Below are 22,585 nucleotides of genomic sequence, written 5' to 3'. Positions count from 1 at the left end.
AACATGACAGTCAGTTGGTTTCAATTAAAGTGTTATTGATCAACAATCAAGTGATGATCAGTACCATAAATATTTTCCCTTTCTTAAACCCTCGTTCTTTCTCCCCTGAATTCCGAGACCATTTGGTTCCTGCAATTTAAGTCTAAATTCTTAGGTCCACGTGTGAAAGATAAAATGAACGTCAATTGCGATTGGAAAAAATCAGGAATTGAATGAGATTTGCAAGACCTAGTTTCTTAAACGGAAATTGAGCTCTATTTTGTGGGAAATTAGTTTTGCAGACTTTCTTTAAAAAAAAAAAAAATCTAAAACTTTTGTTCAGCAGCTGCTCCACTTTTCCCTGCAGTTTCAGAGTGAGCTGGAACCTGCAGCAGTCTTTAAACGGTAAGATTTCTTCCCCCTCCCCCTTTTCTTAAATCTAATGTTTTAAAAAATTGTTCTTAAGTAAGTTTTTCTCTGTAACGATGCTGTTTTAAACTTGTGGTGTCCAGAACGTGAGCGTTGCTGCGGCTGTGACTGTTCAAAACTTGATATTTCTTCAGGAGAAAAAAAAAAAAAAAGGAAATCTACAGTTACCACACTGATGAAACGTTTTGTGCTCTTCATTGTGCTTATCGTTTCAATGTGTGCTCTAATATTAAAGGAAGACTACAAAGAAAATGCAATGGCTACGCTATTATTTGTTTTGTTAGCTCCCAGTACCGTGAAAACAGACGTGTTGTCCATAAGGAATATCCTCAGATACACTCATTAAACAATAACTGAGACCTTTACAAAGTATTGTGCTTTGGGTTTTAGATTGTTTTGCGAGGTAAATCCAAGTTACGCTAGAATCGTCACTTTATTGATAAAAACAAAAACTGCAGTTTTTGTTTTTTTACATTAATATGGTCTCTCCTGAAATAAACAGCTGAGGATAGATGAGTTTTGTTTCAGGTAACTTGTAAATAACGACCAAACACAGTTCCTTTCGTCTCTAATAGGTGCAACTTCCCTTTACGTGCCCAGTGATTGGGCTGAGTTCTCTTCCACAGTGTCAGATGTTAACAACATGTCCTGAAGTTTCTTACCAACCTGTTCCTGTCAATCAGTCTCTGGAAATGTGGAACGAGGAGTCTTGAAGGGGGAAAAATAGAAATGCAGAGAGGGAGACCGACACAGTTTGAGCCATAAAATATCTAAGCAGTTGAAAAGGGGTTAGAAAAATTATTGTTCCAGATCAAATGCAATATGAAAAATGGGTTTTTAATTCTAGACGTTGGAGGGACACTGGTACAATTTCTCTACAATAAAAAGCAAATAAGTGAAGCACAATGAGAGGAAGTGGGAGGAAAAAGGAAGATTAAATTTCCAAAAGAAACAGAAGTCAGAGCCAAATAGCATTTCTGGGGGGTAAAAGAAGAGGAGGCTCCAAAAGGCAAAAAGAAGAAAGGGAATAATTGAAAACTCTTTAGTTGTCATACAATTACTCATGCTTTATTTCAGAATCAATTATGATTATTGGTGACTAAATTTTAGTTGGTTCTACCTCTCCTAATAAATACATAAGTTCTAAAACAAAGCATTGTAATTTTTTCAGTTCTTAATGGAAGCAAACAAGAATGTGCTTGCTCCATATGAAAATATAAAATATTTTCAAGGCCATTATGCTTCACTTTTAAACAATGAAAGCAAACACAAATATATGTAACCAACTTTTAAAACAAATCAGTCATTTACAACATTTACTGAAATTTACCAGAAGTAAGGCATTCCCAAATTTGATAAATAATGTATAGATTGATTACATAGTCACTCGCACAATCTCCCAGCTTCAGTTAATTAAGAAAAAATAGTTTTAAATCAAGAGCATTCTAATACAAAACTACTGGATTTCTACATTATTGGTTGGATTAATGTTTTCTATAATACCTAGTTATTATTGATGATGATTAAACATATACAGCACAATAAAAAGCCATTTCACTTTGATCGCTACATATCTGAGAAAATCATGAGTTAAGTCAGTGCCACCAAATTTGCCCTAAGCTTCTAATGCCAAGGGAAACCAATAGAATGTTTTAGATATATGAAAACTGCAAACCATCTAGCTCATAAAACAGTGGGACCCAACACTGTTTTAGATGTCATTTATGCTCTTCTAAGTAGGTTAATGCTTGCATCTAGTTTTTTAATTGTAGTTTGATTTATTGTAAAAAATAAAATAAAGAGAGATTATATGAAAAATGAGTAAATGTAAAATTTCTTTTGCACCAACTTCTGAACGGCAGTTCAGTCTCTCATATCAAAGGTTATATCCATTATCTCCCTGTATATTTAGGCTACACTCCTAACTTTTTTAATGATGATAGCTCTGCTGTTAATTGGGAAAGTTTCACATTTGTGCGGGGCTGCAGACTATTCATACATCTGTATTACAGTAAAATTAGATAAATGGAAACATTATAGGGCCAGATCCTCACTTGGTGTAACTTGTCCTGGCTTCATTAAAGTCAATGGAGCTATGACAATTTTCACTGGCTGAGATCAATGTCTAAATATAAAGCTTAACAACAAATGTAAAGCTTAACAATTATTTGTTTGCTTTTAGGAATAGGTTTCATTGTACCCAAGGGTTATCAAAGTGAAATGACTTTTTATTGTGCTGTATATTTTTAATTATCATCAATGTATTTTGTCACAGCAACTTGGTCAAGGCAGGCACCATTATTTTAACATTACAGCTAATACAGATTCACAACAGATGTTTATTTGGGGGGGGTTCTGCCTAATTCCCCCAGAAGCAACATTTATTTGCTTATATTGATCCCTGTCGTGCAACAAAGAGCAACAGATATGACTGATAAAGTAATATTGCCATTGATTAATAAATAAAGATGCTGTGTTGCCTATAACTGAATCTTTGCCCATAAAATGAATAGTTAGTTGACTTGAGAACCAGTGAATCCCTGTGTAGAGTTAAAAGGGGATAAAGATCGCATTTAGCATTCATAAATCTAGAATATGCTTTGAAATTTTCATTGTACCTAATTGTAAAAGCAATTTTTGGGTAAGAAAATGCCATCTCCATAAACCATAGCACACAACCTGAACATTGTATTTTTGGGAAGTATTAGTGGGATGTATTACCATTAATATTTGCATGTGTCATAGTATAACACTTGTCAGACATAATTTTTTGGGGGAAAAGCAAATAAACGCTCCCTACAAAATATCTATAGAACTATGGAGAATGGATCTGTAGTTACTGCTTCATCTCCCGGATAAACTTGAATTTTGTTCTAATTTTCATGATCTCCAAGCATTTAAAATTTTTTATGACAGCTCTTGGTATTTTTCATAAAAGCTGTGCTAAACTGCAAGGCCCTCACTGAAAGCGATTTACAAGTTTGTATTAAATCATTAAAGTTTATTACCAGTACAATCCATTCAGTAAAGCAAAATGTCTTATTTTTAATTTAAAATAAATTTCCTATTTTTTTTTTCAAATGTTCATGATATATGACGCTTCACATCTTCACTTTGAAGTTTGTCATTTCTTTGGAGTTTAAATCATCGCCTTTTGTCACACATAGGATGCTCAAAAACCTCAAAACTAGTGTTTTTTTTTTTTTTTTAAAACAGGGATGGGGAGTTTTTGGTTGGTTGTTTTTGCTTTTTAAGTGAATAATTTATTGGTGCCACGCATTATTGTTTTGTACAATGTCCTCTTATTTCCAGATCTATACATTACATTGCAATTTACTGCTTGATTTTTCTCTTTAGCATCATCTCAGGTCTGTAAATTTTGAACTGAGAAACGGCTATCAAAATATCTATTGCGTATTTTTGTTTGTATAATACTATACACACCTGGTCAATATTTAGACATATATTCAATATGCATGTATAAGCAAGTGAATGATTCATTAAAATAATATTTATTTGATAACTGCGTATTTTGACACAGTATATACACATTTAATGCTGAAACTATATTACCGAGGAACTCAAAGTACGTAATTTTGCATATTATGCAGGTTTTTTATTTGTCTGCTTGGGTGTTGGATTTCAGTTTTTATAGCTTTTGAAAAAGACATTTTATTGGAGCCCTCATTTTAAAAAAAATTATTGAATCATGGTGGTTAACAATGTATTTTGAACACATTGTATGTGAAACAGTACTTATGTTTTAATTGCATTGTGCAATTAGTGTATATTTTGTATCATGAGAAATTATCAACAAAAATCTAAATTGCAGATGGCTGTTATGATAAATATTTGTATGTCAAATATTTTGACAGAAGATTTATATCTCTTTAATGGATAAAATATGCAGTTTACCCAAGTTACATATATAAGTTTAACTACAGAGGAACATTATCAGTACCTAAAATTTTTTTGGTGCTGTTGTTCAGATGATTTTTCCAGGGGTTGTGGGACCAAGGACAGGGGGCATATTTCATAATTTGCTTCTCTCAGTTAAGGGAATTTAGCAGGGCAATGTGTGAATGACCTTATGCCACTAATCTCATCCATCGTTTACAGGCTAAAGACAAGTACTATAGCCCCTGCTTTGCGTCTTCCTGCCCATTCACACTGTTAATTGCAGGAGTTGGAGAAACGAGAAATATGGACTAAGAATAAATAAGTAAAATACCTAAATGTTACCAGCTATTGGTTAGATTGTGAACTCTTCAAATACAATTATCACTAGCTCCAAAGGACTATTTTATTATTTGTATCACTGTAGCATCTAAGAGCCCTAGTCGTGGACCAGTACCCCGCTGTGCTGGGTGCTGTACAAGCACAGGACAAAGATTGGGTTTGCTCATAAGAGCTTAGGCTCTGATCCTGCAATCTGCTCTGCATGGGCAGATCCCTGGGGCCTCCTGGAGCCCCAGTTATGTCTACTGGACTTTTTACTAAGTGGCGTCAATTGTGGGATTGGAACCAAAGCTAATAATCCCTAGAGGGAATAAAGTCCTAACAAGGGTATGTGTTTTTTTTACACATACCTGCTTTATCTATTCCAAATACAAATATCTCTAGGTTAACAGCAGACACTGTATGGGGGAAACACAGTATGAAGGAATAGTTTGTTTAAACATATAGTATATACATTAACTTTTGAAGAAGATGCGGCCTATGCTCAAGTGCATGCAAGATTCTTATTGTCTTGAGCACTAATTGCTCATCTCATTAACTAGGGAGCCAGTAGCATGAGCCTAATTACATTACATTTTTTGAATGTTATTTTTAGATGCTTTAGTGGTGGTTTGCTAAGGTAAAAAGGTAGAGCTGGGTGCCATTTCCCTAAGAAATGCATGGCAGAACTTTCTTCTGTTTCTAGGACATCTAGTATGAGGTGTGCAAAAAGAGCTCAATCTGCAAATGCCAGAATACTAAATCATCTCTGCATTTTGGAGGTTCTGATTTAGCAAAGTTCTTTAAGCACATGAGGTGTCCCATTAGAACCAAAGAGACTACTGCTGTACTTAAGTTCTGACTTCAGTACCGGGCAAACTGGTTGAAACTATAGTAAAGAACAAAATTGTCAGACACATAGCTGAACATAATTTGTTGGAGAAGAGTCCACGTGGTTTTTGTAAAGGGAAATCAATGCCTCACCAATCTACTAGAATTCTTGAGGGGGGTCAACAAGCATGTGGACAAGGGGGATCCAGTGGATATAGTGTATTTAGATTTTCAGAAAGCCTTTGACAAGGTCCCTCACCAAAGGCTCTTAAGCAAAGTAAGCTGTCATGGGATCAGAGGGAAGGTCTTCTCATGGATTGGTAACTGGCTAAAAGATAGGAAACAAAGGGTAGGAATAAGTGGTCCTTTTTCAGAATGGAGAGAGGTAAATAGTGGTGTCCCCCAAGGGTCTGTACCAGTCCTATTTAACATATTCATAAATGATCTGGAAAAAGGGGTAAACAGTGAGGTGGCAAAATTTGCAGATGATACAAAACTACTCAGGATAGTTAAGTCCCAGGCAGACTGCTAAGAGCTACAAAAGGATGTCTCAAAACTGGGTGACTGGGCAACAAAATGGCAGATGAAATTCAATGTTGATAAATGTAAAGTAATGCACATTGGAAAACATAATCCCAACAATACATATAAAATGATGGGGGTCTAAATTAGTTCTTACCACTCAAGAAAGAGATCTTGGAGTCATTGTGGATAGTTCTCTTAAAACATCCACTCAGTGTGCAGCAGCAGTCAAAAAAGCGAACAGAATGTTGGGAATCATTAAGAAAGAGAGAGATAGAAAATATCATATTGCCTCTATATAAATCCATGGTACGCCCACATTTTGAACATTGTGTGCAGATGTGGTCGCCCCATCTCAAAAAAGATATATTGAAATTGGAAAAGGTTCAGAAAAGGGCAACAGAAATTATTAGGGGTATGGAACGGCTACCATATGAGGAGAGATTAATAAGACTCGGACTTTTGAGCTTGGAAAAGAGAGGACTGGGGGGGGGGGGGGGGGGGGGAATATGATTGAGGTCTATAAAATCCTGACTGGTGTGGAGAAAGTAAATAAGGAAGTGTTATTTACTCCTTCTCATAACACAAGAACTAGGGGTCAACAAATGAAATTAATAGGCAGCAGTTTTAAAAAGAAGTGGTAGTATTTTTTCACACAATGCATAGTCAACCCATGGAACTCCTTGCCAGAGGATGTTGTGAAGACCAAGACTACAACAGGGTTAAAAAAAGAACCAAATAAATGAATGCCCAGAATGGGCAGGGATGGTGTCCCTAGCCTCTGTTTGCCAGAAGTTGGGAATGGGCAAAAAGGAATGGATCACTTGATGATTGCCTGTTCTATTCATTCCTCTAGGGCACCTGGCATTGACTACTGTCGGAAGACAGGATACTGGGCTAGATGGACCTTCGCTCTGACCCAGTATGGCCATTCTTATGTTGGAGTTAGACATGTGCTTTTGTGTCTTGACTTGAGTCCTAAAATTGTTGATCCTTTGGAGGAGTACCTATATCCTCCAGAAATGTATCTTTTAGAGTGTTCCCACATGGTCCCTAAATAGACTATTGTTCACTCAAAACTTTGAATAGTTATGCATATACTCTACTAGCACCTGAAATGGACACACTATGATGTGTCACTTTTTTTGCTTTAATAGGCAATGCACTTGGACTTCCTCAGAGGGAACATCAACAGGCATGACTCTGGTTTATGTAAGCTATTTGGATCAGACACTGTTTGTTACTAGATATATGTACAGTGCCTAACACTAAGGTATAATGATCATATTTGGGGCCTTTAGGAACAACTGTAATACAAATAACAAAGAACACGATTCTACATACATTTCAGATACTTTGGGACTCGAATGCAAAACCCAACACTCAGGGACGTTGTCCAGATCTGTGTAATTCCCTCAAGCGCTGTATGTCCCTGGGGTCATTCATACATTTTGTTGTAGCACATATATAACAGATTTAATTTTTCATTAACAAGTAATCGGAGAATATTTCAATACAAGCTACTAAAGTACAGCAAACTAAAAATATTTTCCATGTATTTAACTGTTTCAAAATGCCATGTGCAAGAGAGAACAACAAAAAGGAATTAACTCATAACATATGCAACTCCTGTGTGTGCAAGATTAGTATATGCCCCTAAATCTAGATTGCAGCATCTGGTGGCGCATAACATGCCTCTAATGAAAGGAAAAGGCATGAGAAACACCAGTGTTTTGGCTATGTTATACTGAATGCTGTGGCATTTGCTTCATGTCACCAAATACTGCAGCTCTTTCTAAAAGTAATATAGCACACTGGTCAAGTAAATTGCTTTGGGGGCATTTGGGATTTCCCCACCACAAAACTTGTTATAGGCAGCAGGAACTGGCTGCGATATGGTGGTAAATTTATTATTTACAGTAAAATCTTGTTTATATAACCTCTTAATTTGAAACAAGAATTTGAATTAAAATGTCGAATAATAATAATGCATCCAATTATGCAAACTCCCATGTGTACAAATAACTTTTGCTGTCACCAAAACTTTTCAGATAAAATTTGCGCTGTATATTTGCTAATCCTTCATTGGGTTAAGTTCTTTGGATCCTACAGTGTCCTAGAATTACTTATTCTCAAAATTCTACTAAATCTCCATTACTAGCCTAGTGTATACTATGAATAAAAACTAAAATAATTTATCCCCCAAATGTCTTCTATTATAAAATGTCTTATGCTTGACCCTGCAAAATGCTGAGCCCTTTTTACTCACATTCAGTCCACAGGAGACCCTCAGCCCTTTACAGGGTCAGCCCCATAGTTAAAGTGTAATAGAAATAAAAACATCAACTAAACATAATTACTATTTCAGAGGGATTTGAAGACATACACTGAAAACTGCATTTTAACATGAAAATGTTAATAAGTCCAGCAGCTAAGCTGCTTTTATTAATACATTAAAGGAGTGATCCTGAATTTCCTGCACACCCCAAAATCCCAGTGAGGTCTTATTGCTGATATCAGATTTACGGACGTGCAAAGGTTTGCAGGATCGGACCTCTAATTTTGGCATTTCTTTAAAGTTACCTTTATAAATCAACTCAATTCTATGAGCCGAAAGAGCAAAGCATTATGAAAGGGAGTAACCATGTATGCTACTGATTTTCTATTTACAGAAAATGCAAATGCCTAATTAATCTTTGAAAATCACGTTGTTAAATTGTTTACATAAAATCACACACACACGCGTCTTCACACAGGCAAAAAATATGCCAGCATCTTACTCTCCTCAAAACCTATTGTATGATCAAAACAAACTCTGTTAGGTCGATTCTCTTCTCAGTAGTTGTTACATAGGCACACTGTGCAGAAGGGAAAAAAACCCTCTGAAATTAAAAAAAACTGTTACTCTGTATCTTTATGTATGGGAATTGTCAGAGTAAGCACTGTATAGAGGTTACCCAGGAAAAGCAACTCTCACTCTGTGAAGCATTTTCCAAAGTATCTAATGTAACATATCCTGTAAAACCGTACACTGGTCCCTAGCATAGCACTGAACTGTAGAAGATAAAAGGTTACAGATAAGGTGCAACAGACTTCCAAGATTCCAAACTGTAACAAAGAGAAGTCCAAAACTGTTTGACATTTTAACCTGCTAAATGTGAAGTTTTCAACTTGTTTTCTGGGGTTTATATCTAGCCTTCTCTTATGCATGTAGACTTCGTCATTGTATATGACACACTGCAGCTATGGTAACAAGATTCTTTTTTTAAAATATACCTTGATGATGAGAGTATTTGGCTCTAAAAATAAGTCGTACATCTCATTTCTGATATGTCGGGCATGGCATGGATCCAGAGGTGAGTGCAATAAATTTACCCTGTACAATCTGTAGTCAACCAAACCTTTCCAAACTAGGTCCCATAAATATGAACATGCATTATTTGTTTGTTTTATATTTTTTTAAAAGTTTCCTTTATTGGTATTCATAATACTTTGTACCAAATGTAAGGAAATAGCCATATCACATTAAACTCAGGGATATGCTTTCACAGTCATTTATTGTGTAAAGCTAGTAAACATTTCCTGGCAAACAATTTAGAGTCCATAAATTCCACCCTAACACTACTTCCGTAGCTAGATGCAATGCACCATACACGAGGGTATTAGCTCAGTCTCTCTCATCCGGAATGGGTGGATTAGAATTGAAAAGTCCTCATGCCCCATTATAGCACCACGTATCTTGAAAGTCTATCCTCTCTTACAGCAATATGCTTCTCTCAGATATGTTTGGTGGATCACAACTAAAATTCTGCAGTCCCTGGCTATTTAGTCTAGCAACATTTCGGAAGTGTCTACCAAGAGAGGATGATGTGCCAGTATCTCTTTGGTATCAAAGGCAGTTCCACACACAAAGAAGGGAAAATGGAATATCAGAAACAAGATCTACCATGCAAGGCAGATTTGTGGGGGAAATTTTACTCTTAGGTTAAGGGTGGGGAAGAAAGGAAAGGGTAAAATTTCAACTTTAGAGGAACTAACTCTATTCATGATTCCCAGGTTTCCTATATAACTAGTTAACTATTGTTATTAAATCAACTCAGCAACATCTTCAAAGGTATTGAGTCTGTTAGTATTTCCAGTAATTTTTCTCTAGTTCTCTTGTTTAGGTGTTTATAGAATGAGGGATTATTAAGGGAACAGTTGACCTATAAAGACTATTGGAGGGTTGAATTTTCTCTAGTTCTTGCAATGTGTGTGTGTTGATGTATATTGGCGGGTGGGGTGGGGAGATCTCAGACTAAATAAAAAAATCATATAAACTATTTTTGAGTTTGAAGAATCCTTGTCAAATGGCCACATTCAAAACACAAGTAGCTTGCATGAAAGGGTTAGTATATCATATGGTGAGCTAGTAGTATCCCCGTTACAGGTACTGTAAATATTAATATTATTCATATTACAGCAACATTTCCCAGACTTTCTGATTGAAAACAAAGGGTTAGCAAAAGGCCTGGATTGTTGCCAAGGTTTCAAAGAGTGACTTAAAAGAGTTCAGTCACCATTAACTTTACCGTTTTCAGAAATTTGGGGTTTTTACTTGTTTCCACTCTGACCCCAAGAATGCCCTGTCCTAGAAGCTATCTTCTGGTGTAGGATCTTTAATTTTTTTCTGGTTAGATACTGCAGCTTTGGTGTTAATTATCAAAAAAAAATTTTCGGAAACTCTAGATCTCTTTTCTTGGCTTGCATGAGATGGGAGAGGCTCGAAAAAAGGATTTTATTCTCCTTATACTGAATATCTTGCTTTCCTTGTTGCTTTCCTTGCTGTCCCCCCTCTTATATCAGACATGGATTCTATAAATGTGCACTAGCTTTGTTCACTGCTCTCCAAATAGACATTCCACAGCCCCTTTCCATAAATAAACAAAGCTTCTTTTTTTTAGGTTGATTATTAGATGATCAGCAAGGGTTCTAGTAACAAAAGCAACTTTGTCCACCTTTCAGTGCTAGGAGATGATCACGTTAGGTTTTAGGATTGCATCTGATTTTTCTCTCCAAATTCTCCATTGTCCTAGTACTTATCAACAGACATCACAAGAGATCTTCATCTCGTATACCTAGAGACGCCATTCCACAACCTCATTCTGCATCGCTCCTGCATCTGTCAGCCATTGAACCTGGCCAAGAGTCTTTCTACATTATTCTCAAGAGAGGTAATTTGTGGCCTGCGATTTGTTCTACTTAATGTGTAGTGATAAATACCTAGAGCCAGAAAAAGACTTAAGCACATTTTTAACTTACGTACTTCAGGCTTTGCTGGCACTGGGTCCTAGTCAGCTTCCCTTCAGTTGGCTCATGAGGAAAGAAAGAACAAAGATTACACCTAAATCGTTCAGCACAGATCCAATATATCTCAGTCAATGTCTCAAGGACCATCTTCACTGGTGAGAGGGTATTTTATTACCCATGGCCCTGAACCACAAAGGGACTTAGGCATTTTAGTGCTAAATTTTAGGCCCCTAGAAAATCATTGGAACAATATTGGGATCCACAAATCCTGAATTAGGCACCTAGGTTCCCTATACAAAGCATGGGGAGAGATAAATGCCTGAGAATAGGCTCCACAAAAGACTGCATGCTAGGTGGCTGCCTACCTATGCTAACCAATGGCAGATAACAAGAGGGAGGGGTCCTAAGCCCCACCCCTCTCATGGAGTTAGGCACTTCTTTCCTGGAGTCAGGGAGCTTAGACACCTAAGCCGTTTCTTGCAATAATATGTTATGTGCCTGCCTTGCCTCATCTCATCTCACACAAAATGGGGGCTGGTGGTGGTGCCTAAATTACAATGGTTAGGACCAGTGGCTAGAGCACTTGGATATGGGAGACCTGGGTTCAATTCCCCCCTCTACCTGATGGGAAGAAGGGATTTGAACAGAGGTCTCCTATCTTAGGAGATATTGGGATATTCTGATATGGGTTTCCCTCAGTCTTTCTTGTTCAAGGTGTTTCGCTCTGTATATATACTTAATTAAATCATTGAGCTAGAAAGAGAGAATGATTCTATAGCATGGCAGTTAGGGCCCACATCTGGGAGGTGGGAGACCATTGTTCAAATCCTTTCTCCCCATCAGGCAATCAACACCACATCACAGCTGCACACTAATCTAACAAGCCAAATGAGACCAAAGTATTCCCATCTACAGGAGACTAGACTATTATGTGCCACAGGCACAGAAGAGGAGGGATCGAGGTGTACCAGTGCCCAAGGCCCCCGCAATGGCAGGGAATTGATTAAGTGAGATACACCCAGATAATCCTGGCAAGTCACTCAAACACCCACCTTATAAAGGAAGGCAAAAAACCTCCCAAGGTCGCTGCCAATCACACCTGGGAGCGGGGGGAAATCCTGCCTGGTTCCACGTAGGGCAATCAGTTAGACACTAAACATGTTAGCAAGAACAAGCCAGCCAAGAGAATACTCAGTGCCACTTCAGAGCTGTAGCCCACTCCACCCCCAATGTCCAATCTCCAACCGTGGTCATCTCCTGATGCGTCAGAGGAAAGAGATCAAAAACCCTCCCTGAATACATTGGGTGAAAAAAATCCCTCCTGGTGCCTGGCTGAAACACTGAAGCATGAGCTTTCGGAACACAGGATGTAGGCTACAAGTGAGCCCCAGGGCCGTTGAGCCCTCCCATCACAAACAACCCTGTTATACAATATCACTCCACATTTTTTTCCAGCTCTCTCTTAAAACTAATTAAGTTGTTTACCCCCACAGCTCCAACTGGGAGGCTGTTCCAGAACCTCACTCCTTTGATGGTTAGAAACCTTCTAATTTCCAGCCTGAATTTGTTCATGGCCAATCGATATTCATTTGTTCTTGGGTCAACATTATTCTTTAGCTTAAATAACTCTTCACCCTCCCTGGTATTCATCCCCCTAATGTATTTATAGAGAGCAATCATATCCCCTCTCAGCTAGACTAAACAAACCAAGCTCTTCCAGTTTCCTCTCATAAGATAGACCCTCTATCCTCCTGATCATCCTAGAGTGAGGCAGCCGTGCACATGCCCAGAGGCAGAAACTTAGGCACTTTGGGAACCTTTACCGTCAAAATTTAAACACTGAGTGAGTTTAGGCACCTACAGGGTTAGGTGGTAGCTGATTGGGGGTTTTGTGGATCACCGTGGTGCCTAAAACTGGAATATAGGCACCTAAATTTCAGATTTAGGTGCCTAAATCCCTCTGTGGATCTGGGCCCATGTCTATTCAATTCTGGGTTTCTCAAAGTGTTCCTACTAGTATGAATGTTCTCTGTAAGTGTTTTTGCTGTTTACATTTTGGCATCATTGTGCTGATTTTTCCATCTCTCTTTTAGTATGAGTAATCCCAGGACCCGGTAAGAAATGCAACCAATGTGTTTCATGCACATTAAATGGTAGGAAATGTCTGTTTACAAAATGCAACTAGTTTCTGTCCACTCAGGCTCCCTTTCACTTTATCATTTTAAAGCCAAATATATTGTTAATTCATTAATGTTGATTGGAGTGTCCCAACATGTCTTTACTCCGTTTCAAAAGTGCCATGCATACCTATTGCTTTATACACAATTGATTACTAAAAAAAAAATAAGGTACTTGGCATAGGATCTGTATGAGTGGGCAATACACCATACATTGGCAGATTAACACCTGTATTCTTATTCATTTATTTTAGAGATTTAATATTTATTATTTGTAGTATTTCAGTAGTATTGAAATTGTACTATATATGTGTACAGTAAGACAGTTCCCATCACAATGAGCTTTCAGTCAATATATATTTTTACCCTCTCTCCTGTAAAGTCCTTTCTCTTTCATTAGCATTTTATAATGTGACTGTACATAAAGATGGTAAGCATAATTGTGTACACCAAAACGTTCAATTCAGATTATATTAATAGGGCTGTCGATTAATCACTGTGAACTCACAAGATTAACTCAAATTAATAGTTATTAAAAAAATTAATCACAGTTTTAATCACAATGTTAAACAATATAATACAAATTGAAATTTATTAAATATTTTGGATGTTTTTCTACATTTTCTAATATATTGATTTCAGTTACAACACAGAATACAAAGTGTACAGTGCTCACCTTATATTATTTTTATTACAAATATTTTCACTGTAAAAATTATAAAAGAAATCTTATTTTTCAATTCACCTCATACAAGTACCGTAATGAAATCTCTTAATCATGAAAGTGCAACTTATAAATGTTACATAACTACACTCAAACAAAATAATGTAAAACTTTAGTGCCTACAAGTCCACTAAGTCCTACTTTTTGTTCAGCCACTCGCTAAGACAAACAAGTTTGTTTATATTTGCAGGAGATCATGCTACCCGCTTCTTATTTACAATATCACCTGAAAGTGAGAACAGGCATTCGCATGGCACTTTTGTAGCAGGCATTGCAAGGTATTTATGTGCTAGATATACTAAACATTCATATGCCCCTTCATGTTTTGGCCACCACTCCAGAGGACATGCTTCCATGCTTATGACGTTTGTTAAAAAACATAATGCATTAATTAAATTTTGCCTAACTCCTTGGGGGAGAGGTAGTATGTCTCCTGCTCTGTTTTACCCATGGTCTGCCATGTATTTCATATTATAGCAGTCTTGGATGATGACCCAGCACACGTTGTTCATTTTAAGAACACTTTAACTGCAGATTTGACAAAACGCAAAGAAGGTACCAATGTGAGATTTCTAAAGATAGCTACAGCACTTGATCCAAGGTTTAACAATCTGAAGCATCTTCCAAAATCTGAGAGGGACGAGGTGTGGAGCATGCTTTCAGAAGTCTTAAAAGAGCTACACTCCGATGTGGAAACTACAAAATCCCAACCACCAAAAGAGAAAACCAACCTTCTACTGGTGGCATCTGACTCAGATGATGAAAGTGAACATGCATCGGTCTGCACTGCTTTGGATCATTATTGAGCACACCCCATCATGAGCATGGACATATGTCCTCTGCAATGTTGGTTGAAGATGAAGGGACATATGACTCTTTAGCACATCTGTCACATAAATATATTGCGATGCTGGCTACAACAGTGCAATGCGAACGCCTGTTATCACGTTCAGGTGACATTGTAAACAAGAAGCGGGCAGCAGTATCTCCTGCAAATGTAAACAAACGTGTTTGTCTGAATGACTGGCTTAACAAGAAGTAGGACTGAAGGGACTAGTAGGCTCTAAAAGTTTTACATTTTTATTTTTGAATGCAGTTATTTTTTCTAGATAATTCTATATTTGTAAGTTCAACTTTCATGATAAAGAGAAAGATGATAAAGTACTTGTATGAGTTGAATTGAAAAATACTATTTTTACAGCACAAATATTTGTAATAAATAAATATAAAGTGAGCAGTGTACACTTTGTTCTGTGTTGCAATTGAAATAATATATTTGAAAATGTAGAAAACGTCCAAAAATATTTAAATAAATGGTATTCTATTATTAACAGTGCAATTAATCGTGATTAATATTTTTAATCATGCGATTACTCACGGTTAATTTTTTTTTAATCGCTTGACAGCCCTAATTAGGAATGATTTGTTATGTAAATAAAAATATTCAATTTTTTTTATTGTTTCAAGCCATATTTAGAGATTATTTTCTGTCAAGTATTGTAGCAAAAATTGATAAAGATGAACAGAGGTATTTCAGTGTAAGTCAGTTTTTCAGTTGTTCACGATCTCTCCAAGGCCACAATTAAATGCAGGGGGAGATAACTTGGAGTTGTGGCCCAGGAACTGAATTCTGTAATGAGTCTGATGTGGAGTAAAGTCACTGTATTGGACTAGCCTTTGTCAGAGAAGCTGCTGGATGGCTGAAGATTTGAACATACTTGAGGTCAAATCCTGGCCCTAATGATTTCACTGGGAGTTTTGCTGTGAAATATTTTACTCCTGTAAATGCAAATGTATTACAGTAAATCTGAATACTGTTTATATATTTAATAATCTTATGCTGTACACATGATTCCAAGGATCTGGACATTTTACTTTAAAGGTCAATAGGAAGATGTACTTGCATGTATAGGGCCTCATCCAGCTCCTATTAAAATCCAGAGAAAGATGCCAAGGCTGATTCTGAGCTGATGTAAATTGTCCTAGCTTCACTGACTTAAAACCAACAAAAAACATGAGGATGAAAGGGAGAACAAGTGATCACTATTGACAACAAAGTCAAGGTAAAGAATAAAATTAACCAAAGCACCAAGGGGCATAAAAAGAAATTATTTAATTGTCTTTACACCCATGCTAGGAATGTGAGTAATAAATAAAGAGGCATTAGAATCAACCATTTATGAGCACAAATTCTATGTAGTTGATATTACTGAAACCTGTTGGGAAGATTTGCGTAACTGGGATAGGTTTCAGAGTAGCAGCCGTGTTAGTCTGTATTCGCAAAAAGAAAAGGAGTACTTGTGGCACCTTAGAGACTAACAATGGCTATAACCTATTTAGGAAGGATCATGGAGGCAAAAGGGGAGAATGGGAAGTAGGACAATCTAAAATGGCCTTAGTAGTTTCTGAGTCACTGACAGCTCAGAAGCAAATGATCTAGGTCCTTGCCCTGCTCCATTTAACATTTTCATCAATGGCCAGGAAGAAAATAAAATAATGACAGATCAAATTTGCAGATAACACGAACAGTGGGGAAAGTGGTAAATAATTAACAGGACAGGTCACAGATACAAAGCAATCTGGTTCGCTTGGTAAGCTGGGCCCATGCAAACAATATGCATTTCAATATGGCTAAACATAAAGTTACACCTCTAGTAACAAAAAATGTAGGCCATACATGACAGGGACACAATCCTGGGAAGCAGGGCCTCAAGAAATTAAAAAAAAAAATTAAATGATCATGGTGGGTGGTGAGCTGAACATGAGTACCCAGTGCTACACTGCAGCCAAAAGGGCTAATGTGATCCTTGGATGTATAAATGAGAATGTCAAGTAGGAGGGAGATTGTATTACCTCTCTGCTTGGCACTGGCATAACTGCTACTGCAACAATATGTCCTGTTCTGGTGTCCAGAATTGAAGTAAATTGGAGAGGGTTCAGAGAAAAGTGATGAGAATGACTGAAAGATTAGAAAACATGCCTTATAGTGACAGACTCAAGGAGTTCAATCCATTAAATTTATCAAAGAGAAGGTTAATGATTTGATCACAGTCTAGAAGTACCTACATGGGGAATAGAAGTGTGATAGTAGAAGGCACTTCAGCGTGGCAGACAAAAGTATAACAAGACGCAATGGCTGGAAGTTGAAGCTAGATGAATTCAGACTAGAAAGTAAATAAGGTGCTTTTTAAAAAAAGTGAGGGTGATTAATCATTTGAATGTCTTACTAACTGTGGTGGATTCTTCATCACTGGAACATTTTATAGCAAGATATCCTCCAGTTCAGAGAGAAATTAATTCCAGGAAGTCCTTTGGTCTGTGTTACACAGGAGGACAGACTAGAGGATCACAATGGTCCCTTTTGGCCTTCTAATCCATGACTACTTCAATTGCAGGCCTCCTTTCCTGCCTTCTTGGGCAGACTCAACCAGTTCAGGATTAATCAACTGCATGTGGAGCCTGGTTTTGCTGCATAAAGAGGTTTCTCCCTTTAATGTCACCTTGCATATGACCAGGATTTTTCCCACACTATGGGAAATAATACAGTCTAAATGTATGTCTATCATAATGCCACCTAGCATTAGTATTACAGACTAGTGATATGTGAGTGAATTTAAAAGACTTGTCTTGCGATGTGAAATATTGTAAATTTTATAGCTAAGTAAATTTAAAACTCCCTCTGGACTCCAGAGGAATGAAAGGAAATAGTGCATAATTTTCTAATACACACTACTGTTTAACTGAAACAGAGTATTATAGGGATAGGTAACTCATTTTGCCCAATTTTTGTACCTTCAGGAAAACCATGAGTCTGAAAGCTTGACTGCAACCATGAAAGTTTCTGAATTCACATTTTGGATAGGAAAGACTGAAAAAAAAAAATGATACAACAAGGGAAAGAGAAAAATTCTAAAGAAAAAATGTAACTCATCTAAATATATCATGTATACAGCACTCACTATGTCAGTCTACCTTTTCTGAGGGTGGCAGTTTTCTGCCATGTCTATTATAGTCCAATAATTCCAATCTGCTAGTAAAACAAGGATTGTTTTAAAAGCTGAATCACTAAAAAAGGAAAAAAAGTGTGTTTAAATCACAGGGAGAAAAAAGGTTTACAAATGCAAGGCCAGATGCTCAGCGGTATAAATCAGCATAGCACCATTGAAGTGAATGGAGCTATCCCCAGTTACACCAGCTGAGGATCTGGCCTTCATACTAATTTTGCAAACCCAATAGTTTGAGAATTTTGCAAAATTCTCAGAGTCCTTGAATTTCACCTGGCCCTGCTGTTCACAGAGCACACATCTTCATAACATTCAGAAAGTGAGGTTTTTCAGCTAAAGTCCATACAAAAACTCAAGGGTGGGGCGCTGGGGGGGAAGAGTTAAAAAAAGGAGCAGAAGAGGACCAGAAAATAAAAACAGATTAGGATGGATTTTGTCTCAGTTACACTGTGCATAAACCCAGAGTAACTCCTATAGAATCAGTGGAATTAAACTTGTGAATAGTTGGGTCTGATTCTACTCTCATATCAACAAACAACTGAGAATAATTTGACTTGTAGTGGAAGTCTCTCACTTCTAGTCCTACAGTCCTCCACAAACAGATATTTCATTACAAAAATTCTAAATACTATGAGTACCACATCAGCTGCTAAGGATCACTAGAAATTTATCATATGGTAATGCAGCACTCTGAGCTAAGCAAAGCACGTGAATCTAACTACGGTACAAGCTAGGTAGTTTCACTAAACACTAAGGCACCTTTGCATAAATATTGTTGAAAGACAGCAGAGAGAGAGAAGGAAACTCTGCATCTTAAATATAGGGTCTTTAATGCTGACATATATCAAAATGCTGTGTATACTTCTGGAACCCTTCTGTAAAAATGTCTCTAACTCTAGGGACTCATTGTGTAAGGTAGTTATGCACCATTTAAATGTGAAAAATGCACACTTTACTTGGAAAAAGATGTGTGATGTGAAGTGTTTTTAAGAATAATTGAATGATTTTGTGATTCATTAAATGCTTTTTCCTCCACATGCAAGTAATGACTTTTCCACTATGGACCCAAAGGGGGAAAAGTCAAAAGAGTGAGAGGAGGGTTAAGAGTCAATAAGAAAAGGATCATTTTCAGAGAGTTTTTTCTTCCATTCTTTATCTCTTTCTGATCCAAGAGTAACAGAAAAATGAGCAAAAACATGAGTGGCAGCATTTAGAAAATAAAATAAACAGCATCCCTCAAAACCAGAAACAGAAGTATTAGGTTGCAAGTTGTCTATTTTTTGTTTTAAGATGGAGTACAAAAAATTGTGGCACCTAAAGTTGATTGAATATGGCTTCTCCTGCATATCCCTGCTGTGACCAAGAGATCATATACCCAATATGTCTTTACGCCAAAGTGTAAATCTTCAGTTTCCTTCTCTCTCTCTCTTTTTTTAAACTAGGGAAACAATACACACCTTGACTCCTGCAAAAAAGATCTCTGGCAAAATCACAAAACGCCTGCTTAAATAATACCCAAAAGGTAACTCTGTACATTCCACTGGCCAGAAATAACTCACAGCTAGGCAAATCCATGAGAAAGTTAAAAGGATATTGTAACAATCTTAGGGGAGCTGTAGCACTATAAGAGCAATATGAGGCAATGTCCTAACATGAGCTATCACTTTATGTATGTGCTATATACACTAGCATGAATTATATTACAACATTTGGCACACTATAGCTTTTGATCTGGTTTGACTTATGACCTATGTCCTATTGTGACCTTTATGGCTGAACCTGTAGAGAATAGTTCAAACAATAGATATACATGATAGATGACAGATAGGATAAAAAGATAAAAGGGATATAAACACATAGTGCATTAGCCAGCCAAAAAACTGCATGAAACTAAGATGAAACTTTCCCTACCAGCAGGATATTATAAGTTTTCTTACACCTTCCTCTGAAGCATTTGGAGCCAGGATACCCAGCCTAGCTGGACTATTGGTCTGATCAGGTATGGCAGTTCTCATATTCCTGGGAATATACACAATTGTGGGAAAAAATAGGGGTATAGAGTTAATAAGTTTTGTGAGATGACAAGGAATCTTCTAACAAAGTTAAAATCATTGCAGACCATTCCAGCTGCAAAGTTGGCTGAACTAGATGGAATTACTATACGTTCATCTCTCTTAGAGCTATTGTATCTGGCTGTCTGCAAACTCAGGCAGACATTCCTGCATTGGTTTGAATTCAGGTCACGTTTTCAAGGTTATTTCAACAACCATAAAAGCTAGAAACATTTTTTTTAAATGAAAACTGAGGGCTTGTTTACACAACAAGCAAAGTATCTCTGATGCAAAAGGCTGTCTGGACACTCTTATCTGGGTTTTCACTAGGCTTATTCCAGTATAAGCCAAGTCAAACAGCAATAGATTAAGCTAAACCAAAATAAGCCACTGAAACTGAAATAACTGTCTACCAAGACAAGGGGGTTTATACTGGTTTAACCAAAAGCAGTTTAAAAACTGATTATAGTTAAACCAGTGCAACTCCTGCATGTAGACAAGGCCTAATATTCTGGAGAACAATCCCTGTTTTCTTTTACATTGTAAAATTATTCTACATCATCAAAATGCAGAATACACAGAACCCCATCCGCAGTTGGGAATTAACATAACATAACTTGCAGTGCTGTAAATCAGGAGGTGCTCCATTGAATTTAATGGAGTTACACTGGTGAAAAAGTGGTGTAGGAGAGAAGGGAATCAACAGTCTTCAAACAGGTGTCCGCAAAATGGGTGCTTTAATACCTGATGGGGAGTTTACACACACTCAAATTATTAATTGAGTCCATATTTGCAGCAAGACACCTGACATCAGCCCAATTGGGGTGGTCTTCAACTTCAGTTGACCCCTACAATACATGGACATATAGACATTCTTAATGTGCTGGGAACATGGTTAAATTCTGGATTGTTGGAGCAATAGTTCAACTGACCTTTGCCGTATTCCAAGTGTGCTGGCTCCCATTTTTGGATGCACAGATCCAAAGTGTGCTGGGCTTGCTCTGTATTATCACGTTCAAAGGTATATTTTGCAGAAACTGTACATAATGTAAATAAATGTTGCCTGGATCATTGATTAAATTGTTTGATTAACCATTTTTCTTGTAAAGAATAAATAGGGGCCAAAATTTTCTTCTTGACTTAGTAGCCATTAAATCCAGCATAAATGGAAAGAGGGTTAAGAGTCTCTCTACCTGACTACATTCCTGACTTTTATGTATTATCTTCTTTAAATGGAGTCTGTATCCTTACCACCTGTTTGTCAACCCTACCCCTTCTTGTTTATCCAAAATCCCTCTACACAGGTGCCATTCTTCTGCCCCAGTGCTCTATGTTGTCCCAATCCGCCCCCAATCCCCTAGAGTCCCGTAACTGGCTTAGTCTTTCTCTTACTGCATCACTTTGAAGTTCCTTCTCCTCACCTTTGAAACACTACAATAATTCACCCTCCCTTACCTCTCTGCTCTCATTTCTTACTACGTGTGCTGCTCTGCAACTCCTTCTCCCAATCCTAACTTTACACCTTTGGGGAAAAACAAAGGGTTTAGGGTGTTACAAAAAGTGGAAGAGAGGAAATGAGATGATTCCACAGTACAGTAAGCCTCCACATCCTAATGCCATGCCATGCCAAATGACAATTGGCTTCAGATGCAACTGACAGCCCAGGCTTTGCCACGTTAAATCCAATACACTACTTAATATGCAGCCAGGGTTAAGGGCCACATGACGGTCATAAAAGTTGGATCAAAATAGTATCCAACTCAGTGAAAATTGTGCCTCTGCATTCTAAACAAGCTGCAAGCAAGAGACCTATTAAAAGCTGTTGGAGGGCATTGCAATAATTATAATTTAAATGGTTAGTTTAGATTGTGAAAAATGTGATAATTTAACTGAAAAGTAAGCGTCACATGCAACCCGTTTAGGATGCTAAGAGAAAAAGTCTTGACTGTCTCAACTAGTGCCTAGGGACAGAAAAGTAATCGAAGACAGAGTTCCCATCCACGCTGCTTAGGAGCTCCGCTTTCACTAGGGACTCCCAGAAAACAAAATCCCTTCTCTCCCTGTAGTAAGTGTGTAAAGTACTCAGACCACAGGTTAATACTTAAATGGCCCTTTCTCTCCTCTACCTGCTTCCTAGGCAATGGAAATGGATACTCTCTACTACTATATAACCATATGCAATACCAGAACATCTGCAGGACATGCCAGTCTATTTCAGGTAGTGTGCGAGGGGACTCTATTGTCTATAGAAAGTTGACACCAGTACAATTTGTACTTCAAGTACCACTTTGGGTGAATGTAACCCCGTGGCTTTATCTTTTTTTCTTGCAACTTATTTCACATTGCCCCTCTGCCTTTGTT

The 22,585-nt window shown here is 37.3% G+C and overlaps 1 long non-coding RNA gene across 1 annotated transcript; it reads left to right on the top strand.

Annotated features, from left to right (window-relative positions):
- The first annotated feature begins 111 nt into the window (after positions 1–111).
- Positions 112–19,130, top strand: LOC122464719. Its single transcript, XR_006289015.1, has 5 exons — positions 112–384; positions 7,137–7,191; positions 11,055–11,192; positions 13,362–13,421; positions 17,968–19,130. It is a non-coding gene; the product is annotated as an uncharacterized LOC122464719 (long non-coding RNA).
- Positions 19,131–22,585: the final 3,455 nt, after the last annotated feature.

The sequence above is a fragment of the Chelonia mydas genome, chromosome 2 (assembly GCF_015237465.2).
Source record: "Chelonia mydas isolate rCheMyd1 chromosome 2, rCheMyd1.pri.v2, whole genome shotgun sequence".
NCBI lineage: Eukaryota > Metazoa > Chordata > Testudines > Cheloniidae > Chelonia > Chelonia mydas.
Note: the sequence above shows the minus strand (reverse complement) of the source record. Positions and strands in the feature narration are given on the sequence as shown.